Below are 20768 nucleotides of genomic sequence, written 5' to 3'. Positions count from 1 at the left end.
ATATCACTGCATAGCTACTAACAGTGGCCAATATGCAGTGTACTACCCACATATTGGCTGCTGCCTAGGCATGTGTGTTCATATGACATATGGGTTGAGTGTGTGCTCTGGGTAATAGTGGGGTTGCTAACTTGGAATATCTGGCCTTGATGTCACATGTATGGGTATGCATTGCACCCCAGCCTCCCAGCTAATTTACTTCTGTTATCCTTGTATGGTTGACATTGTGATATATAATAGGGCCACCATAAAATAAATTAGCAAAACACCCTCCAGAATGCCTACAGTTGACACACACTCACCTCTACACAAGATACAAACACACACACCTGTCATGCCTGGGAGTAGAACCCCTACCTAACTACTTTATTACACTACAGTACTATGCAATTATAGTACGCGCCACGGACATTACTGGAGTACTATTTCCCCAAAGGTGTATTTCACAATGTATGACATTAGCAGGAATACCAAAGTAGGGCATTTCAACAATACTGCGAGTGACTAGCTTCAAATGCATTGCTCCCTACACAGGCAGTGAGACACACACAAAACATCCACAACTGACATGTGTGGGTATAGAACCTCTCATCGAGGTTTATATCACACTACAGCATGGAGGTGTTATAGGCTGCATCAAAGTGATTACTAAAGAACTTTTTCCCCAAAGTTTTACTTCACAATGAATGACATCCACAGGAGTGGCAATGCAGGGCATTTGAAATGTACTGCGAGTGAGTATCCTATGATGCATTGCTCCATACACAGACATTGCAACACATACAAAACATCAAGAACTGCCATGGGTGGAGATGGAACCATACCACAGTTTTAAACCACTCTACAGCAGTATGCAGTTACAGGATGCCCTACAGAGATTACTGGGCTATGACTTTCCCACAGGTGTATTTCAAGGTTTGTGACATCGGCAGCCTTGCCAAAGTTGAGTATGTGTATTGTACGGGGTGTGAGTGGCCTAAAACGCATTGCTCCCTACTCAGTCAAATCCACACACACCAACACACATGCATACAGTTGCCAGGTCTTGGTTAGAACACCTACCTCACTACTTTATCACACTAGAGCAGTATGCAGTTACAAGATGTGCTACGGAGATTACTGGGCTATGATTTCCCCAGAGGTGTATTTCTAGGTGAGAGACATCAGCAGCCTTGCCAAAGTTATGTATGTGTATTGTACAGAGTATGAGTGGCCGAAAAAACATTGCTCTCTAATCAGTCAGACACACACACACAGTTGCCAGGTCTGGGGTTAGAACACCTACCTCACTACTTTATCACACTGGAGCAGTACACAGTTACAAGGTGCACTACAGAGATTACTGGGCTATGATTTCCCCAGAGGTGTATTTCTAGGTGAGTGACATCAGCAGCCTTGCCAAAGTCGAGTATGTGTATTGTACGGGGTGTGAGTGGCCTAAAAAGCATTGCTTTCTACTCAGACACACACAGATTCACACACCAACACACACACACACACAGTTGCCAGATCTGGGGTTAGATCACCTACCTCACTACTTTATTACACTAGAGCAGTACGCAGTTACAAGGCGCACTACAGAGATTACTGGGATATGATTTCCCCAGAAGTGTATTTCTAGGTGAGTGACATCAGCAGCCTTGCCAAAGTCGAGTATGTGTATTGTACGGGGTGTGAGTGGCCTAAAAAGCATTGCTTTCTACTCAGACACACACAGATTCACACACCAACACACAGTTGCTAGGTCTGGGGTAAGAACACCTACCTCACTACTTTATCACACTAGAGCAGTACACAGTTATATGGCATGCTACAGAGATTACTGGGCTATGATTTCCCCAGAGGTGTATTTCTAGGTGAGTGACATCAGCAGCCTTGCCAAAGTTAAGTATGTGTATTGTACGGGGTGTGAGTGGCCTAAAAAACGTTGCAGTCTACGCAGTCAGATGCACACACACACACACACACACACACACACACACACACACACACACACACACACACACATTCACATGTCTGGGGTTAGAACACCTACCTAACTATTTTATCACACAGCAGCATTGCACAGTTACAGGACGCTCTACGGAAATTACTGGGCTATGATTTCCCCAGTGGTGTATTTCTAGGTGCATGACATCTGCAACCTTACCAATGCTGTGTATATGAACTGTCCTGACTGTGAGTAGACTAGAAAGCATTTCTCTCTACACAGGCAGAGACCGAGACACGCACACATACACACACTCACACAGTTGCCAAGTCTGGGGTTAGGACTACTATCTGACTTGTTTATCAGTACAGCAGTACACAGTTATGGGACGCGCCATGGGGATTACTGAGCTACAGTTCCCCCAAAGGTGTATTTCACATTGGATGACCTCAGCAGGCTTGTCATGATACTGCTATGGGGAGGGCAGTGTGTGCATGGGCCGTAACCCATTCATGTAGGGGTTGACATGCCACATGCAGGCACACACAGGGTCATATGCCACAGGTACGTGTATGCAGCTACAAGATGACATCTTCCTTGTACAGTCATGTTCATAGGTTCATAGGTTAGGTTCATAGGTTCATACTAGGCTATCTGCCCTAGGGCATTTATAAGCCTAGCCAGAGTGTGTTTGGCTTTCGCCACCCATTTTAAATGAATTTTGCTATGCCCTTTTTCGAGGTTAGAATACTGTGCCTCTGTCTAACAGTGACACAGAAGTGATACCCGGGGTAAATCTACGATCTCCCATCCACTCATCAAGATTCCTATTGAAGAGAGTCAATGAGGGACTCTGCATAACCTGGACTGGGATTTTATTCCAGAGTGAAGGGAGCCTCTGGGTTATGAATCTGTCCCTCCAGCATGTCCTATTTATTTCAGTGCTGAGGTTCAAGTCTCTCGAGCACATAGCTCAATGGGATTTGGATTTTCTGAGGTGCAGCATGTCCATTAATTCCGGGTTGGACATGGCTTTATACATCAGGCACAGATCGCCTCTGAGCAGGCGGTATGCCACTGAGTAGAGCTGGAGTTTCTTTAACCGGGCAGCATATGGCATCTGTTTGAGCCCTTTGATCCTCTTGGTGAGGTACTTTTGGGGTCTTTCCAGTTGCTGCAGGTGTCTGGTAAGGTACATCCCAAAAGGGGAATTGTACTCAATTATGGGCCTGATGAGGGATGAGTAAAGAGGCATGATGACCTCCCCTGATCTAGATGTGAATCCTTCATGATTAGGTGGGCTATATAAAATGTTTTTCTAACCACTTTGGCCACGTGGTTTTCAAATGAGAGATTGCTATCAACTTGGGTCCCCAGGTCCCTAATTACTTCTTCCATACTTAATGGATTACCACCTATGTGGAAATTTGTGGGCACTTTGTTTTTGCCAAAGGGGATGACTATACACTTTTTGGCATTTAGCTTGAGGCCATGGCTCTGGCACCAGTTGTCTGTTTCTATGAGGCCCTTTTGTAGGATGCTTGTGTCGGCTGGAGAGTCGATTATGACACCTAGTTTGCAGTAATCTGTGAACTTGGTCAGCCACAGTCCTTCCGTGTTGGCCTGTACCTCCGAGAAATATATATCAAGCAAGAGAGGTCCCAGGACTGAGCCTTGTGGGACGCCACTTGTAACTGGTTTGAAGTCTGACATGGCTCCAGCAATTCTAACCATGTGTGTTCTGTCCTTGAGCCAGTTTGAAACCCATCTAGTGACATAGGGGTTTATATTTAAGCTGGTGAGCTTATCTATAATGCCCGAGTGGGGTATTGTATCAAAGGCTTTTGCGAGGTTCAGGTAGGCTGTGTGGACCACCTTACCCTCGTCAGTGGCCTTGGTGACTGTTTCAAAGAAATCAACCAGGTTTAAGAGGCAGGATCTGCCCTTAACAAAGCCGAACTGGGTAGGATCCAGTGTCTGTAGGTCCCCAATATCTTTATTTATGAGGTCCATTATGATCCTTTCCATAGCTTTGCAGACCAAGCTAGTCAGGCTTATGGGGCGATAGTTTCCAGGATCTGTTGAGGCACCACCTTTGTGGAGAGAGACCACTGTTGCTGTACGCCACTCTTTGGGTACATATCCTGTAGTAAGGCTGAGATTGAACAGTAGTTTTATGTTTGGGTTTAGCTCTTCTTCGAGTTCATGTGGGATGCAGCCCGGGACACCGTCTGGTCCCATTGATGCTGTGATTTTTTCTTTGGAGAGGGCAGCTCTTACCTGAGCATCTGAGATGTCAGGGGGGCAGCACTCTGCTGGGATAGATATTTGCCCTTTTGGTGGGGAGGGGGGGAGAAGTTTGCGCTGAACCTGTCAGCTAGGATGTTGGCAATGTCTGTGGGTTCGGTGTATTTTTTGTCATTTTGGACTAATTCTGAGCACATCTGGGAATTCCCACCCACGTTCCTAACATAACTAAAGAAAGCCTTGTGATTATCCTTAGTGTCCTGTGCAATTTTTCTCTTGAAGCTGGCCTTCGATGATTTTATGAGTGCCCATAGTTTTTTGCTAATACTGATCAGAGATGCCTTCCCTTTTTGGGATTTTGCTCTATCATGTAGTAGCTTCCTCCTTCTATTGTATAGTTTGTTTATGGCTGGGGTCCACCAGACAGAATGCCTGCCTTTGGAGGATTGGGTCTTGGTTTTATTTGGGATTGCATGATCCATGCATTCCTGAAGGTGTTCATAGAATGCGTTTATAAAGGATTCTGCGGTCTGGGCCGTATTTTCCACAGGCCTGGGGGCTTTAAAGGATTCCACCTCAGTTTTGAGGAGTGTGAAATTTGCTTTAGAAAAGTTTTTCACTGTGGTTTTCTGTGCAGGGGGTGGGGTCGGGATGTGAATATCCAGTGAGATTAGTTTATGGTCTGATCTTACCAGTGAGGGATACACTTCTGGTCTGGAGCATAGAGCCCCATGTTGGTGATGATCAGGTCCAGTATGTTTTCCCCTCTTGTGGGAGTGGTAACAAGTTGTTCCATAGCATTTGAGTTTATAAATTCTAAGAACCTTTGGGCTAGGGTATTGGAGCTAGAGTAATGCTCCCAGTCTATGTTTGGGTAGTTGAAGTCGCCCAATATAATGGTGTTTGGAGAGACCTTCATATTTTCCAGTGTTCTCAGGAAGGCTGAGTGGGGTTCCTGGGTTTAGGAGGGTGGTCTGTAGCAGGCTATAAACTGGAAGGCAGTTTTACCCACTGTTAGTTGCACACGGATAGTCTCTGATGCTTTGTGCTGTGCCACCAACCTGGAGGTGTGGGTATCTTTGACGAATATTGATACTCCCCCTCCTTTTGTGGTTCGGTCCAAGTTTTGGGGCTGAAAATCATGGTATGAGGTATAACCTGGTAGTGCTGGGGTGCTCTCGGGAGCCTTGAACCAGGTTTCTGTTACTGCGCAGATATCGATGTTCTCCATGCTAAGGAGAGTTTCGAGTGCATGCATCTTGAGGTTTAGACTTCTGGCGTTGAGTAGCATTACTCTTAGTTTCTTATCCCTTGTGATACCTATGGAGGTGGGTTTGTCTTTTGAGCCCTGCCTAAAAAAGGCACTATGGGGGTGGCAAGAGCCTTTGCCAATATCCAAAAGCCCATGGGTGACAGGTGCAAGGTGTCTCTAGCGAAGCATCATGGCTTGTCGAGCATGTCATCCCAGGCTGACAGGCATTGGATCCCCTTTGAATGACACCAATACTTAAGCCAATTGTTGAAATTTATCATCTTGTCTTCATATTGTGGCATCATTCTTGGTGAGGGTAAGATGCTACTCAAGGTCAGGGTCATACCAGCCTGGGCTACAACCAGCCTGGGCTACATGCTTAGAGAGATCCTCTATGTCTCTTTTCATGTAGTCCAGGGAGGTACGTCTCAGGTCATTCACACCAGCATGGACAATGACTGAGTCATATTTGTACTTGCCTTGGAGTGACCTGAGTGCTTGTGTTATGTGGTGGATCCTAGCACCCGGCTGACAGATACTGGTGGCTAGTATCTGCAGTGACTGACACCTGCACCTCATGTGTTTGGGGCCCTTTGGCTGTGTGCTGGGTGGGGCAGGCCCAGATGGCTCCTTGTCATGGTCACCCTCTTCAACACATCTATGTCCGTCTACCGTTGGCTTATTATAGTGTGTTGTTCTTACATATGTGTCTGTATTCCTATCCACTGTGTGTGCAAGGCATGAGTGGTGCATACTGACATGTGTCTGCACTGAGAACTGCAACTGTCAGATATGTCTGGTCCACTGTTGTTTGTTGACATGACCTTCTTGTGTTTGTGTGTGAGCATGCCCAGTATGGCCATCTATATTGCATGTGTGAATCAAGTCCAGGTGGTTTGTACTGAGGTGCTGACCTTTGTGTTGTACACCGACAAGTAGCATGCTGTGTCTGCAGAGTATACATCAGTCATTTGGCATTGACTGTTGCTACATTTCTGCTTAGCGGTGGGGGGGGGGCACCAAACTTTTTCTACATTTCTACACAGGGGGTGGGGAGGCACACTCGACTGTTACTATAAGTGTACATAGGATGGTGGGGCACACCTTACACTGTTACACAGTTGCTAGTACTGTACTGGTATGTCAGGTACACCATTTCAGTCTGTAGTCTTACCTATTGTGCTAGCTAGAGGCATACCAGTGTACTACAGATCATAGCTTTCACTACCTACATATTAGTTTCTGACTTCCTAACCTTCACAACTGACATCTAACTGGCTGGCTTGCTGTAGTCTGTCTTTGCAGGGCTGGGGTAGGGGTTACAGATGGAGCTCATTCAGAGGCCATAGTACAGCATTTGTTTGTGTTTGTATACACCTATCCTGCTGGCTGTGACTGTTGTTGGGTATGTGCCACCCCCGACTGGCATGTGTAAGTCACTTACCTTGTGGGTGTCCCAGTATTGAGGGTGGTGATGCAGGGCTGCCTATGTTAGATGCACATAGTACACTCCCTATACATGGATGAACACAATTAGTGTCATGTTTGGCATCCCTTTTACTGTATGTGTGAGTCTGAGAGAGGTGTCATTCCCTGGGTCCCTACTATGTCAGTGCATGTGCTACACATTGCCTCTTTGCCAAGGCCAGGGCATACTGGGCATGCCTCCTTCTGCCTACTGGGGCAGGCTCAGGTTGTTCCTCCTCTGAATCACTCTGTGCCTGTGCAGGCCTTGGCACTGGTGGGGGGCTGTGTGGCCCTGCCCTATGCTGTTCCTGCTGCAGCTGTTTCCGCAGGATCATATTGTGTAGCATGGCACACACAAGGACAATTTGGGTACATGTAGTTAGTGAGTACTGCAAGGCTCCACCGGATGTGTCCAGGCACTAGAACTGTGACTTGAGCATCCCAAACACATGCTCAATTATGATTTGTGTTTGTGCATGTGTGTCATTATGGAGTTCTTTTTCGGGTATGTGTCCATTTCTGATGGGTGTCATAAGCCATGACTCCAGTGCATATCCAGCTTTCCCCACTAGGTGACCGTGTGGGATGTCCCCATTGGCAAATGTCTGGTACAGCTGTGTCAAATGCCAGATGTGGGAATCGTGGCATCTTTCAGGGCAGCCAGCACACACATTCATTATTATGCCCTGGTATCGCACACGATCTGGCAGTTGATGGAGGGGAAACCCTTGCGGTTGATGTAGACCCTACCGCGCTCACCCGATGGTGCTTTAATGTGTATGTGCGTGCAGTCTATTGCACCCACTACCCCAGGGTATTCTGCTATTTGGTGGAAGAGACGCATATTGCTGGCCAACGTCTCACGGGTGATGGGGAAATATACATGCTCACCGACATGTGCTGACATGGCATCCAGGAACTGGTGGAGTACCCTGGATGCTGATGACTGTGAAATCCCTACCATATCCCCAGATGGCCTTTGGAAGGTACCTGTAGTTAGTATTCTTAGGCCTACACATACCTTGGTATCCACTGGGATGGGTTCCCCTCTGTTAGTTCTGTGTGTGAGGCATGGCCGGCACAGCTCAATAATTTGCTGTAGGAGGTCCCTGTCCACCCTGTAGTGCTCCACTATCTCCAGCTCATGTAGCCCTTGGTAGGTTACCCTAGGTCTGTACACTCTTCTCTGTCCCCTCACTGTGGGTTGCTCAGCAGCATTCACATCCTCACCATCCTCAGCCTCTTGCACATGTTGGTTTATGATAGCAAAAGCAGCCCCTAACATTTTTTTTCTTGCTTTCATTTTGTTAAATTTCCCCATCTGTATACACTGGTGGTGCAGAGTTTTGGGGAAAAACAAGGGGAAAAGGTGTGTGCATAGTTTATAGTGGTGTGCTGGGCTGGGCTGGTCTGCTGCCTGTGTAATTGTCTGATTCTGATACATTTCACCTGTCAGCTGAGCTAGTTCTCCTTGATTACCTTCATGCTGCTGCTTTCCCTTCCCATTGCCTCCCTATTTAAGCCTGTGTGCGCACTGCACAAATGGAGTGCTCAAATGTGCACAGAGCTGCTATTTCCTGGTTTAACTTCCTTTTTCTTCCTGTAAATCTCGGTGCATGGTGCACACACCCGCTTACACTTTGTAAAGAGTGCTAGGCAGGTTTAGACACATCCCTAGCTTAGCTGAGCTAGGAGCAATCCAAAGCCACAGGGCTCCAATCCACTTACAGTATGCCAGACACACACCCCATGATGTCAGCTATATCCTAGTCTTGCACCCAGCTATTTATACTCTTACACTCTTGTGACCTGCCTCACACCCTGGGGAAATCTGGGATCCGCTATCCTTCCCCTCATTTGTATAGGATTGCCTGCTAATGCATAGTTACATGTCCAGCACTGAGCATCCCCCCTTAGCAAGCATTACTCACTGGCCAGGTTGTCTTATGCCTGCCATTGACTTGCATGGCAGAATACTGCTTTTAGTTAGAATGCTTATTTTAGGTTTATTTTATTATTTCCCCCCGATCCCGTTTGCACGTCGCTGCCCTATGCTTAAACAGCTGAGCTAGGCAAAAAAAAATAAAAGTTGTTTTTTGTATTTTTTAAATAGTTTGCAATGCCAATGGCCTTCTACTTGGACATCGGTATGCTTCCTCAATAATATGCAGCCTTTATTTGGAGCTGTCATAGCTCCGTTTTGTGGTTTGCAGAAATGTACTCGGTTACTAACTGAGTACATTTCTGCAGACTGCTCTTGTCCTGCACTGATAGCTGCCAGCTTCCTGTATCACAAATTGCCCTCATTTGCATGGTTTTCACCTGCAAATGAGGGTAATTTGCATACAGGAGCTCGGTCTGTGCAGGATTAGCCTAAGAGCTCGTGTATTTTCTAGGAGCTCGTTCCTGGATCGCACGTCAGACATATTGCCGAAAATAGCTCTTAAACTATTCCTGCATGCTAAAAAGGCTTCATAAATCCAGGGGTTTGTTTTAATGTTTTGTTACATAGTTATAGTATTCCTAATGAACACCTTTCTTTTAATGTTTTGTTACATAGTTATAACATCCCTAATGAACACCTTTTGTTTTAATGTTTTGTTACATTGTTATAGCATTCCTAATGAACACCTTTTGTTTTAATGCTTTGTTACATAGTTATAGCATTCCTAATGAACACCTTTTGTTTTAATGTTTTGTTACATAGTTATAGTATCCCTAATGAACACCTTTCTTTTAATGTTTTGTTATATAGTTATAGTATTCCTAATGAACACTTTTCTTTTAATGTTTTGTTATATAGTTATAGTATTCCTAATGAACACCTTTTGTTTTAATGTTTTGTTACATAGTTATAGTATCCCTAATGAACACCTTTCTTTTAATGTTTTGTTACATAGTTATAGTATTCCTAATGAACACTTTTCTTTTAATGTTTTGTTACATAGTTATAGTATTCCTAATGAACACCTTTTGTTTTAATGTTGTTACATAGTTATAGTATTCCTAATGAACACCTTTATTTTAATGTTTTGTTACATAGTTATAGTATTCCTAATGAACACCTTTCTTTTAATGTTTTGTTACATAGTTATAGCATTCCTAATGAACACCTTTTGTTTTAATGCTTTGTTACATAGTTATAGCATTCCTAATGAACACCTTTTGTTTTAATGTTTTGTTACATAGTTATAGTATTCCTAATGAACACCTTTCTTTTAATGTTTTGTTACATAGTTATAGCATTCCTAATGAACACCTTTTGTTTTAATGCTTTGTTACATAGTTATAGCATTCCTAATGAACACCTTTTGTTTTAATGTTTTGTTACATAGTTATAGTATTCCTAATGAACACCTTTTGTTTTAATGTTTTGTTACATAGTTATAGTATTCCTAATGAACACCTTTTGTTTTAATGTTTTGTTACATAGTTATAGTATCCCTAATGAACACCTTTCTTTTAATGTTTTGTTATATAGTTATAGTATTCCTAATGAACACCTTTATTTTAATGTTTTGTTACATAGTTATAGTAGTCCTAATGAACACCTTTCTTTTAATGTTTTGTTACATAGTTATAGTATTCCTAATGAACACCTTTCTTTTAATGTTTTGTTATATAGTTATAGTATTCCTAATGAACACCTTTATTTTAATGTTTTGTTACATAGTTATAGTATTCCTAATGAACACCTTTATTTTAATGTTTTGTTATATAGTTATAGTATTCCTAATGAACACCTTTCTTTTAATGTTTTGTTACATAGTTATAGTATCCCTAATGAACACCTTTATTTTAATGTTTTGTTACATAGTTATAGTAGTCCTAATGAACACCTTTCTTTTAATATTTTGTTACATAGTTATAGCATTCCTAATGAACACCTTTTGTTTTAATGTTTTGTTACATAGTTATAGTATTCCTAATGAACCCCTTTCTTTTAATGTTTTGTTACATAGTATAGTATTCCTAATGAACCCCTTTGTTTTAATGTTTTGTTACATAGTTATTGTATTCCTAATGAACATCTTTTGTTTTAATGTTTTGTTACATAGTTATACTATTCCTAATGAACACCTTTCTTTTAATGTTTTGTTACATAGTTATAACATTCCTAATGAACACCTTTTGTTTTAATGTTTTGTTACATAGTTATAGCATTCCTAATGAACACCTATTGTTTTAATGTTTTGTTACATAGTTATAGTATTCTAATGAACACCTTTCTTTTAATGTTTTGCTACATAAGTATGGCATCCCAGTGGCTCTGCCATAGTTATAGTAAAGTATAGTGATTAAAGCAGGTAACACATGGCTTCTATTATCTGTGGTGATATTAAGCACAGAATGTGATAAGGTCTTATATCTTTTGTTTGTTTAATAGTTCTGCTTATTTAAAATAAAACAAGTTTATTTTCAGTAATCCACAGGTTTCAGAAGACATGTTTATCTGCCATGCATCTCTACATTCACTTAGGTGAGGCCTTGTGTGGGATACACAAGAATGCCTTTAATTAGGGAGCATGTTGTTTGAACTGTGTTTCAATTAGCAAAACACTATGTCTCAAAATTTCATGGGTGATGGCAAGTTCAGTAGCCTCACATGATTATCAGACATAAAGAATCCTCCTGGTAGTTATAAGAGATGTGGTGTCGGGTTTCCAAATATGTGTTGCAGGGGAATGTACATGGGCTTTTGTAGATGTAGTTATCTAGTTTAGACTTGTATAGTTTCCAACTGCTACTGCAAGGAACCTTCCAGATTTTAAGTGGTGAGGAGGGATGCTGGACAATATAATACGTGACTGTCCTTTTTTAAAGCAGATGATTGGATTACCTATGTTATGTGGCTAACTGGCAAACAGGAGTAGTGAAGGATTCTAGAGAAATCCAGTTTCTAATTTGTTTTTTCAAATAAATAAGATGGGACCTTAACATGTAGTTAAATATTATTATGCAATAGGTGGGCCCTTATAGGGCCTGAGTGGTGGGGGTATAATATAGGCATCATGTAATGTATGGGACAGTGTATCATATTTGGTATGGAAGATGCTATGTAAATCTCCATTATACTGGAGAGAACATGAGCAAATAGAGTAAATGCTGAATGATATTGGAATTCACTCTTAACTTGCCACATTATCTAAATGGCAGACGTTGAAAATTGCAATCATTTTGTAACAAAGATAAAGGCTGAAAGATGTACCTGGAATAGTCATACAAACTGACAAGTGACTGTACTACTAGATTTTATAGCATAAGAACAAAGGTAGTTACTATGCAGGCTATTAACATTGGATAAAACATCTGTTGATGAACTGTTCACAGTCTGGATGAGGTACTGATGACTATATGCTTCATATGCTATGATAATAGAGGTCCTGAAGGGACTCTGACAAGGCAGGCAGTGCTGTATTTAAGATAGACAGTTACTTTGCTGAAATAACCCAGACAGGTAATAACTGTGTCAGTATTCATCATGATGTGGTAACTGACTGCAAAGGTTTTCCTGCATATACCTGTGTCAGTAATCGTCGTGATGTGGTAACTGACTGAGAAGGTTTTCCTGCATATACCTGCATCAGTAGTCCTCATGATGTGGTAACTACCTGAGAAGGTTTTCCTCCATGTAACCGTGTTAGTAGTCCTAGTGATGTGGTAACTGACTGAGAAGGTTTTCCTGCATGTAACTGTGTCAGTAATCCTAGTGATGTGGTAACTGACTGAAAAGGTTTTCCTGCATATACCTGCGTCAGTATTCCTCATGATGTGGTAACTGACTGAGAAGGTTTTCCTGTGTGACTGTGTCAGTAATCCTCATGATATGGTAACTGAATAAGAAGGTTTACCTGTGTTTAACTGTGTCAGTAATCCCTGCAATGTGGTAACTGACTGAGACAGTTTTCCTGCATGTAACTATGTCAATAATCCTCGTGATCTGGTAACTGACTGAGAAGGTTTTCCTGCATATAACTGTATCAGTAATCCTCATCATGTGGTAACTGAGAAGGTTTTCCTGCATGTAACTGTGTTAGTAATCCTTGTGATGTGGTAACTAACTGAGGTTTCCCTATGTGAAACTGTGTCAGTGATCCTCATGACGTGGTAACTGACTGAGAAGGTTTTCCTACATGTAACTGTATCAGTAATCCTCATGATGTGGTAACTGACTGAGAAGGTTTTCCTGTGTGTAATTGTGTCATTAATCTTCGTGATGTGGTAACTGACAGAGAAGGTTTTCCTGCATGTAACTGTCAGTAATCCTCATGATGTGGTAACTGACTGAAAAGGTTTTCCTGCATGTAACTGTGTCAGTAATCCTTGTGACATGGTAACTGTCTGAGAATGTTTTCCTAGCTGTACCTGTCATTAATCCTCATTATGTGGTAACTGGCTGAGAAGGTTTTTCTGCGTGTCTCTGTGTCAGTAATCCTTGTCATGTAGTAACTGACTGAGAAGGTTTCATCCATGTAACTGTGTCAGTAATCCTTGTGATGTGGTAACTGACTGAGAAGGTTTTCCTACATGTGACTGTGTCATAAATTCTCATGATGTGGTAACTGAGAAGGTTTTCCTATATGTAACTGTGTCAGTAATCCTCGTGATGTGGTAACTGACTGAGAAGGTTTTCCTGCATGTAACTGCGTCCGTAATCCTCATGATGTGGTAACTGACTGAGAAGGTTTTCCTGCATGTAACTGGGTCAGTAATCCTTGTGATGTGGTAAATGTCTGAAAAGGTTTTCCTGCGTGTAACTGTGTCAATAATCCTCATGATGTGGTAACTGACTGAGAAGGTTTTCCTGCATGTAACTGTGTCAATAATCCTCATGATGTGGTAACTGACTGAGAAGGTTTTCCTGCATGTTACTATGTCAGTAATCCCTGCAGTGTAGTAACTGACTGAGACAGTTTTCCTACACATAACTGTGTCAGTAATCCTTGTGATGTAGTAACTGACTGAGAATGTTTTCCTACATGTAACTGTGTCAGTAACCCTTGTGATGTGGTAACTGACTGAGAAGGTTTCATCCATTAAACCGTGTCAGTAATCTTCGTGATGTGGTAACTGACTGAGAAGGTTTTCCTACATGTAACTGTGTCAATAATCCTCATGATGTGGTAAATGACTGAGAAGGTGTTCCTGGGTGTCACTGTGTCAGTAATCCTCATGATGTGGTAACTGACTGAGAAGGTTTTCCTGCGTGTCACTGTGTCAGTAATCCTCGTGATTTAGTTACTGACTGAGAAGGGTTTTCCTATGTGTAACTGTGTTAGTAATCATTGTGATGTGGTAACTGACTGAGAAGGTTTTCCTGTGTGTAACTGTGTCAGTAATCCTCATGATGTGGTAACTGATTGAGAAGGTTTTCTACATGTAACTGTGTCAGTATACCTTGTGATGTGGTAAATGACTGAGAAGGTTTTCCTGCATGTCACTGTGTCAGTAATCCTCATCATGTGGTAACTGAATGAGAAGGTTTTCCTGCATGTAGCTGTGTCAGTATTCCTTGTGATATGGTTACTGACTGAGAAGGTTTTCCTATGTGTAACTGTGTCAGTAATCCTCGTGATGTGATAACTGACTGAGAAGGTTTTTCTACGTGTAACTGTGTCAGGAATCCTCGTGATGTCGTAACTGACTGAGAAGGTTTTCCTACATGTAACTGTGCCAGTAATCCTCATGATGTCGTAACTGACTGAGAAGGTTTTCCTACATGTAACTGTGTCAGTAATCCTCGTGATGTGGTAACTGACTGAGAAGGTTTTCCTACATGTAACTGTGTCAATAATCCTCGTGATATGGTAACTGACTGAGAAGGTTTTCCTATGAGTAACTGTGTCAGTAATCCTCGTGATGTGGTAAGTGACTGAGAAGGTTTTCCTACATGTAACTGTGTCAGTAATCCTCGTGATGTGGTAACTGACTAAGAAGGTTTTCCTGCATGTAACTGTGTCAGTAATCCTTGTGATGTGGTAACTGACTGAGAAGGTTTTCCTACATGTAACTGTGTCAGTAATCCTCGTGATATGGTAACTGACTGAGAAGGTTTTCCCATGAGTAACTGTGTCAGTAATCCTTGTGATGTGGTAAGTGACTGAGAAGGTTTTCCTACATGTAATTGTGTCAGTAATCCTCATGATATGGTAACTGACTGAGAAGGTTTTCCCATGAGTAACTGTGTCAGTAATCCTGGTGATGTGGTAAGTGACTGAGAAGGTTTTCCTACATGTACATCAGAGAATCTCAAGTTGCAGTGTGCCATAAGAGCTATAGACATGTATGTTCTATGGAGTATTAGACAGGACAGTTATTCTCAAGGAAAGTTTACCAATGATATTGTAGTTTTCAGGAGAAGACAACACATATACTCACTTTGTAATAGTGGACACTTAGGAAAAAAGTGGGGGCTCTGCAGCAAGGTATTGAGACCCGGATTGTTTAGTTCTTGTTCCTTTACCCACTCCAGCCACCCTTCCACCTTAAGTTTGGTGTACTGGTATTTCTGTAGTTATACCTGCACAGTGTTTGGCCAATTAACTTCCAGTGATAGTCTATATTTAAGGATTACCTAGCCAAATACTTGAAATACTCTGCGTATTAATCCTATTTATACTAGAAAGAAATCTTTACTTTTCTGAATTAAAAGCAAGCAGACTGTATATAGCATTTACATTCTCAAAATAAGCAATCGAACACTAGCTTGTTTCCATTCAACTTCCTTGCTGAACTGAACAGATTATTCTATTAACATACGGTAATTTAGTAATGTCTGCCACTCAAACTATTATGTCTCATACATATTAGCTTCCTCCCTTCTATTATTATTCCACTATTATAAATATCAAATGCCCTTGTCAGTTGCTCTTCTTACCTCAAGTACCTTTTACCTTAACCAAGGACCTTTTAAACTGAATACAACAACTGACCTTAAACAATACCCACAGACAAATTCTGAAGGCTTAATATAAAAAAAAAATAAGATGTTTAAGGAACAAGATGAAATGCTTGGTCACTGGCAATATAATGTACTACGGTAACTGAGACATTGCTTAAACCAACTGTTTCAGGTGACACAGTTATCCCACCAGATTATGCTGTATTTCAGAAAAACAAGCACCACAAAGATGTCATTATTTTCAGAAACAACATGATGTGTTATCTCTTCAAAAACAAATGCACTGCTCCAACTATCACAAATTAGCCTGATTTATTATTATTCTTATTATACCCATGCAGTTTTCAGCTGTTTGTCTATACATACTTCCAGGCAAAAAATGAAGGAATGATAAAGATTGCAGTATACTAGTCCATTCACATATCAACTGTTTATACTATAACATTTCAATATAGATTGCATACTGATCATTGATGGCAAAAGTTATCTATATGTGCAACTATATGATCTTATACAGATCATTACTCTGACAACAGTCACGGAGTAAATCAATATAACAAGACAGCAAATAGAACAGATTTCACTGGGTCCCTGTTTCCACCATTAAAATGATAACTCACATAGCCATCTTATTTGATTTCATATGTGATCATGTACCAAATTAATTAGCTATAATCCAATCAAAATGTACAGGATTCAAAATTTCCAATGTGTAAGGAATGAGCAAAATGTAAGGTAACCTCTAAACAAGCTGCTTCCACGTAGCTCTTATTGAATGCTCCATACCTAGCCATCCTTTTGGGATGCATCTGCATACAGCACTTCAGTGTTCTTAGCAACAACGAGGTGGTTTGCATGTCTGGAAAATAAAATATATCTCAGCTCTGTACTATGGATTATGACTGGAATAAACAAATGATGGTGATCTGGGGCCATCTATGGACAAAATATAAATCTAAACTCCACTCTGATCTTTGCAGTTTGTTTTGAACAAAGTAGAGAAAGCCATTCTTGTCAGCATATAATCCATTTCCTGTCCAGAACACAACTATGTAGGCAACAAAAAAATGGACGTTCGTAAAAAAATGGACGTTCGTGAATTAAGTTTTCCACTTAGGGCCTAGTCTTTTATTACTCCATTCTCTCAACTCGGTGATGTCACTAGAACCAACCTCTTTTTTTATTTCTTCTGTGACTTTGTTTAAACATTTGTAACCAATGACAAAATGAATCTACTTCCTCTATCCCTAATATCTGCAACCATATGGTTGTGATCCTAGTTAACAAAGGAGTTCATTCCACAGACCCCAGTAATTTCAGCCTGATCAGCCTTACAAACATTTGAGGTAAGGTGATGGAGTGAATCATCATAGAACTTATTCACACAGATGGGAAACCCTCTTCAATGTAATGTAGCTCTTGCAAGTTTAACCTCATAATTTTTTGAAAGAGAATGTCTAACTCCATGTAGCTCACAACGACTTGGCATAAGTGTTTGGCAATAAACCTCATGATGCAATCATGCATAAAGTCAGTTGTCTGAAGATAAAGAAAGCCTTATAGCTGTCTTTGTGACCCTTATAATCCCAGGCTCTGTCCTGGAGTCACTGCATTTTGACATCTTTTTCTTAGATGTCAAAACCAACTCCAATATCTGACTAACAAATTATGTAGATGACTACAAACATGCAAACAATGTCCTTAGTCCCACTGGCATCGTCTGCCTTCAAACAGCATTTAATATTAGGCATACATGGAAAAGTCAAAATGACTTTGTCTTTAATGTCAGAAAATATAACATTGTGGCATTTGGCAATCCTCTCCAACCAGCTTTATACATTATTTCTGAGATACTGCTGAAAGTTGACAAAATAGTAAAATTCCTTGGAGTCCTTCTAAATGATCGCCGCTTAGCTAGGGTTAAACTATTCCCAGATAAAGTCTGCTCTTCAAATTTTCCCTTAGAACTAGTCAGTTTTTTAGTTTTAGCACTCAAATCTGTTTCTTTGAGCTCAGCACTTGTTCAGAAATCATTGTAAGCACTAAATAAGCTAAAAATTACTACAGCACTCAACTTTCCTTACTTGTCTAGAGGAAAACAGTTTTTAGTACTTAATAAATAAGCACCTATCCAGGCATGTCTATGGGTCAGCTCCCAGTGGTTTCTCCTGCCTACCTGATGAATCTGGGCATCTTGGGGCAATGCAGCAATTGCCTCATGTACACAGAAAACTCTCTCCTCCTACCACCCAACACCACAACCTGTGAGAGATGCACTTATATAGCCAAACTGGAAGCAAAGCTCTCTTCACCCAAGACAGGACTAGACAGTCAAGAGGAGAGGATAAACACTTGCACCACACCACACTCATCACATAGTCCCTCAAAACCTACACCAACAAAACACACACATAGAAACACAAAACACACACCTACATTCATGGAGGCTTTCAATAAAAATCTGCTCAAGCAACAGAGACTTCCAAAGCAGAAATACAACCTCCAACCCCCAACACAACTCAAATAACACATACCCCACAAACTCAATGTGCCACTCAACCACAACCCATAAGTCATAACAAGGTACCCAACACTCTAGTCATAAGTGACTCTATAGTCAGGCACACTGATGTTCCACTCACCAGGCTAAACAAGGAGAAAATTACTGTCAGCTACCTGTTGGGTGCCAGGATCTGCCACATAATGCATGCACTCAGGTTACTCCACAACAAGTTCAAATATGACTCTGTCATTGCCCATGTTGGTGTGAATGACCTGAGATGTACCTCCCTGGACTACATGAAAAGAGACATGGAGGAACTCTCTGATCTTGTAGCCCAGGCAGGTATGATCCTAGCCCTGAGTAGCATCCTGCCATCACCCAGAATTATACCACAATACAAGGACAAAATGATTGACTTCAACAATTGGCTAACCTTCTAGTGTCATTATAAAGGGATCCAGTATCTGTCTGCCTGGGATGACATGATTGACAGACCACGATGCTTTGCCAGAGATGGCCTGCACCTGTCGCCCTTGGGATTCCGGATACTGGCTAAGGCTCTTGCCACCTCTATAGTGCCTTTTTTAGGCAAGGCTCAAATGACAAATACTCCACCATAACAGGTATAAGCAAGCAAAATCTGGGGGTAATGCTACTCAATGCTAGAAGTCTAAAGCTCAAAATGCACTCACTCGAGGTGCTCCTTAAATTGGAGAACATCGACATCTGTGCAGTGACAGAGACCTGGTTCGTAGCTCCAGAGAGCACCCCTACATTACCAGGCTATAATTCATACCACACCTTTCGGCCACCTAACCTGGACCAAAACACTAAAGGCAGAGGTGTGTCCTTATTCATTAAGGATATCCACACCTCGAGGCTAGTTGCTCAGCATAATGCATCTGAGATTATCCAAGTGCAACTAACTCTGGGCAAGACCACAATCCAAATTGTAGCTTGCTACAGATCCCCCGCCATGTCCCAGGATTCCCACTCCTCATTTCTTGATACACTGGAAAATATTAGGGTACAACCTAACACCATAATAATGGGCAATTTCAACTACCCCACCATTAACTGGGAAAACTACTTATGTACCAACTCTTTTTCTCAACATGTTCTGGAATTCATAAATTCCAGCACCTTGGATCAACTAATCCACACCCCCACCAGGGGCAGCAATATCTTGGACCTGGTCATTACCAACATGGGTGACTGATGTTCCACACAAAGGTCAATTTCTCATTGGACAGATACGACCACAAGCTAATCACCCTAGACGTCCACATCCCACCCCTACCTGCCATTAGGGAAACCACCATAAAAAATGTCTCCAAAGCCAACTTCACGCTTCTTAAGACAGAAGTGGCAAACTTCATGACACCCATGCAGACAGACAATAGAGGTACGACTGCTGAATCCTACACAAATGCACTTTATAGGCACTTACACGAGTGCATAGATCGTGCTATCCCTAACAGAACCAAGATGCTATCCTCCAAAAAGAGGAAGCCAATCTGGTGGTCCCCTGCCATAAACAGACTCTACAACAGAAGAAAGAAACTGCTGTAAAAAAAAGTAAAATCCCATGACTGGTGGAACTCCCTGGTCAGCCTGAGTAAGAAGCTGAGAGCCCTCATAAACTCCTCCAAAGCTAGTTATGAAAACAAAATCACCACTGTTTCTAAAGACAACCACAAAGCATTCTATAGCTATGTCAAGAATATCAATGGCAACACTCAGATCTGCTCTGAGTTACAGCACAATGGCACTAAATATACAGAACCAACTGATATTGCCAACATCCTGGCAGATAGGTTAGGTACTAACTTAACCCCCCCTCTCATCCTCTAAAGGGCCCATCTCTATACCAGAAGAATGCTAAGTTCCTGTAATTATGGCTGCACAGGTAAAAACCACACTCTCCAAAGCCAAGAACACAGCATCCATGGGACCTGACAACATCCCAGGCTGCATTCTACATGAACTATAGAATGAAATGGCACCCCACCTAAGTACCATGTTCAATCGTAGCCTCACCTCAGGCTTTGTGCCCACTGAATGGTGCATAGCGATGGTTATTCCACTCCAAAAAGGGGGATCCACCACAGACCCTGTGAACTACCTACCCATTAGCCTGAGAGCCTGGTCTGCAAGGCCATGGAACGTATCATCATGGAACTTTTAAACAAAGACATTGGTAATCTCCAAACTCTGGACCCCACCCAGTTTGGGTTTGTAAAAGGCAGATCATGTCTCCTAAACCTGATAGACTTCTTTGAAGCAATCACCAAATCCGTAGATGAGGGTAAGGTGGTTCACACAGCCTATCTAGAGCTTGCCAAGGCTTTCAACACCATCCCTCACTCTGGTATATATAAATCCCTATGTCACAAGATGGGTTGCCAACTGGATCACTGACAGAATCCACACTGTGAAAGTAGCAGACAACAAATCCGACTTCAGA

The 20768-nt window shown here is 41.8% G+C and overlaps 1 protein-coding gene across 1 annotated transcript in view; it reads left to right on the top strand.

Moving 5' to 3' along the window:
* The window catches only part of TAFA1 (TAFA chemokine like family member 1), a 733203-nt gene that overhangs the window by 484328 nt on the left and 228107 nt on the right, over positions 1–20768 (top strand). The window lies entirely within an intron of this gene.

The sequence above is a fragment of the Protopterus annectens genome, chromosome 7.part0 (assembly GCF_019279795.1).
Source record: "Protopterus annectens isolate FY-2018-M chromosome 7.part0, PAN1.0, whole genome shotgun sequence".
NCBI classification, from domain to species: domain Eukaryota; kingdom Metazoa; phylum Chordata; order Ceratodontiformes; family Protopteridae; genus Protopterus; species Protopterus annectens.
Note: the sequence above shows the minus strand (reverse complement) of the source record. Positions and strands in the feature narration are given on the sequence as shown.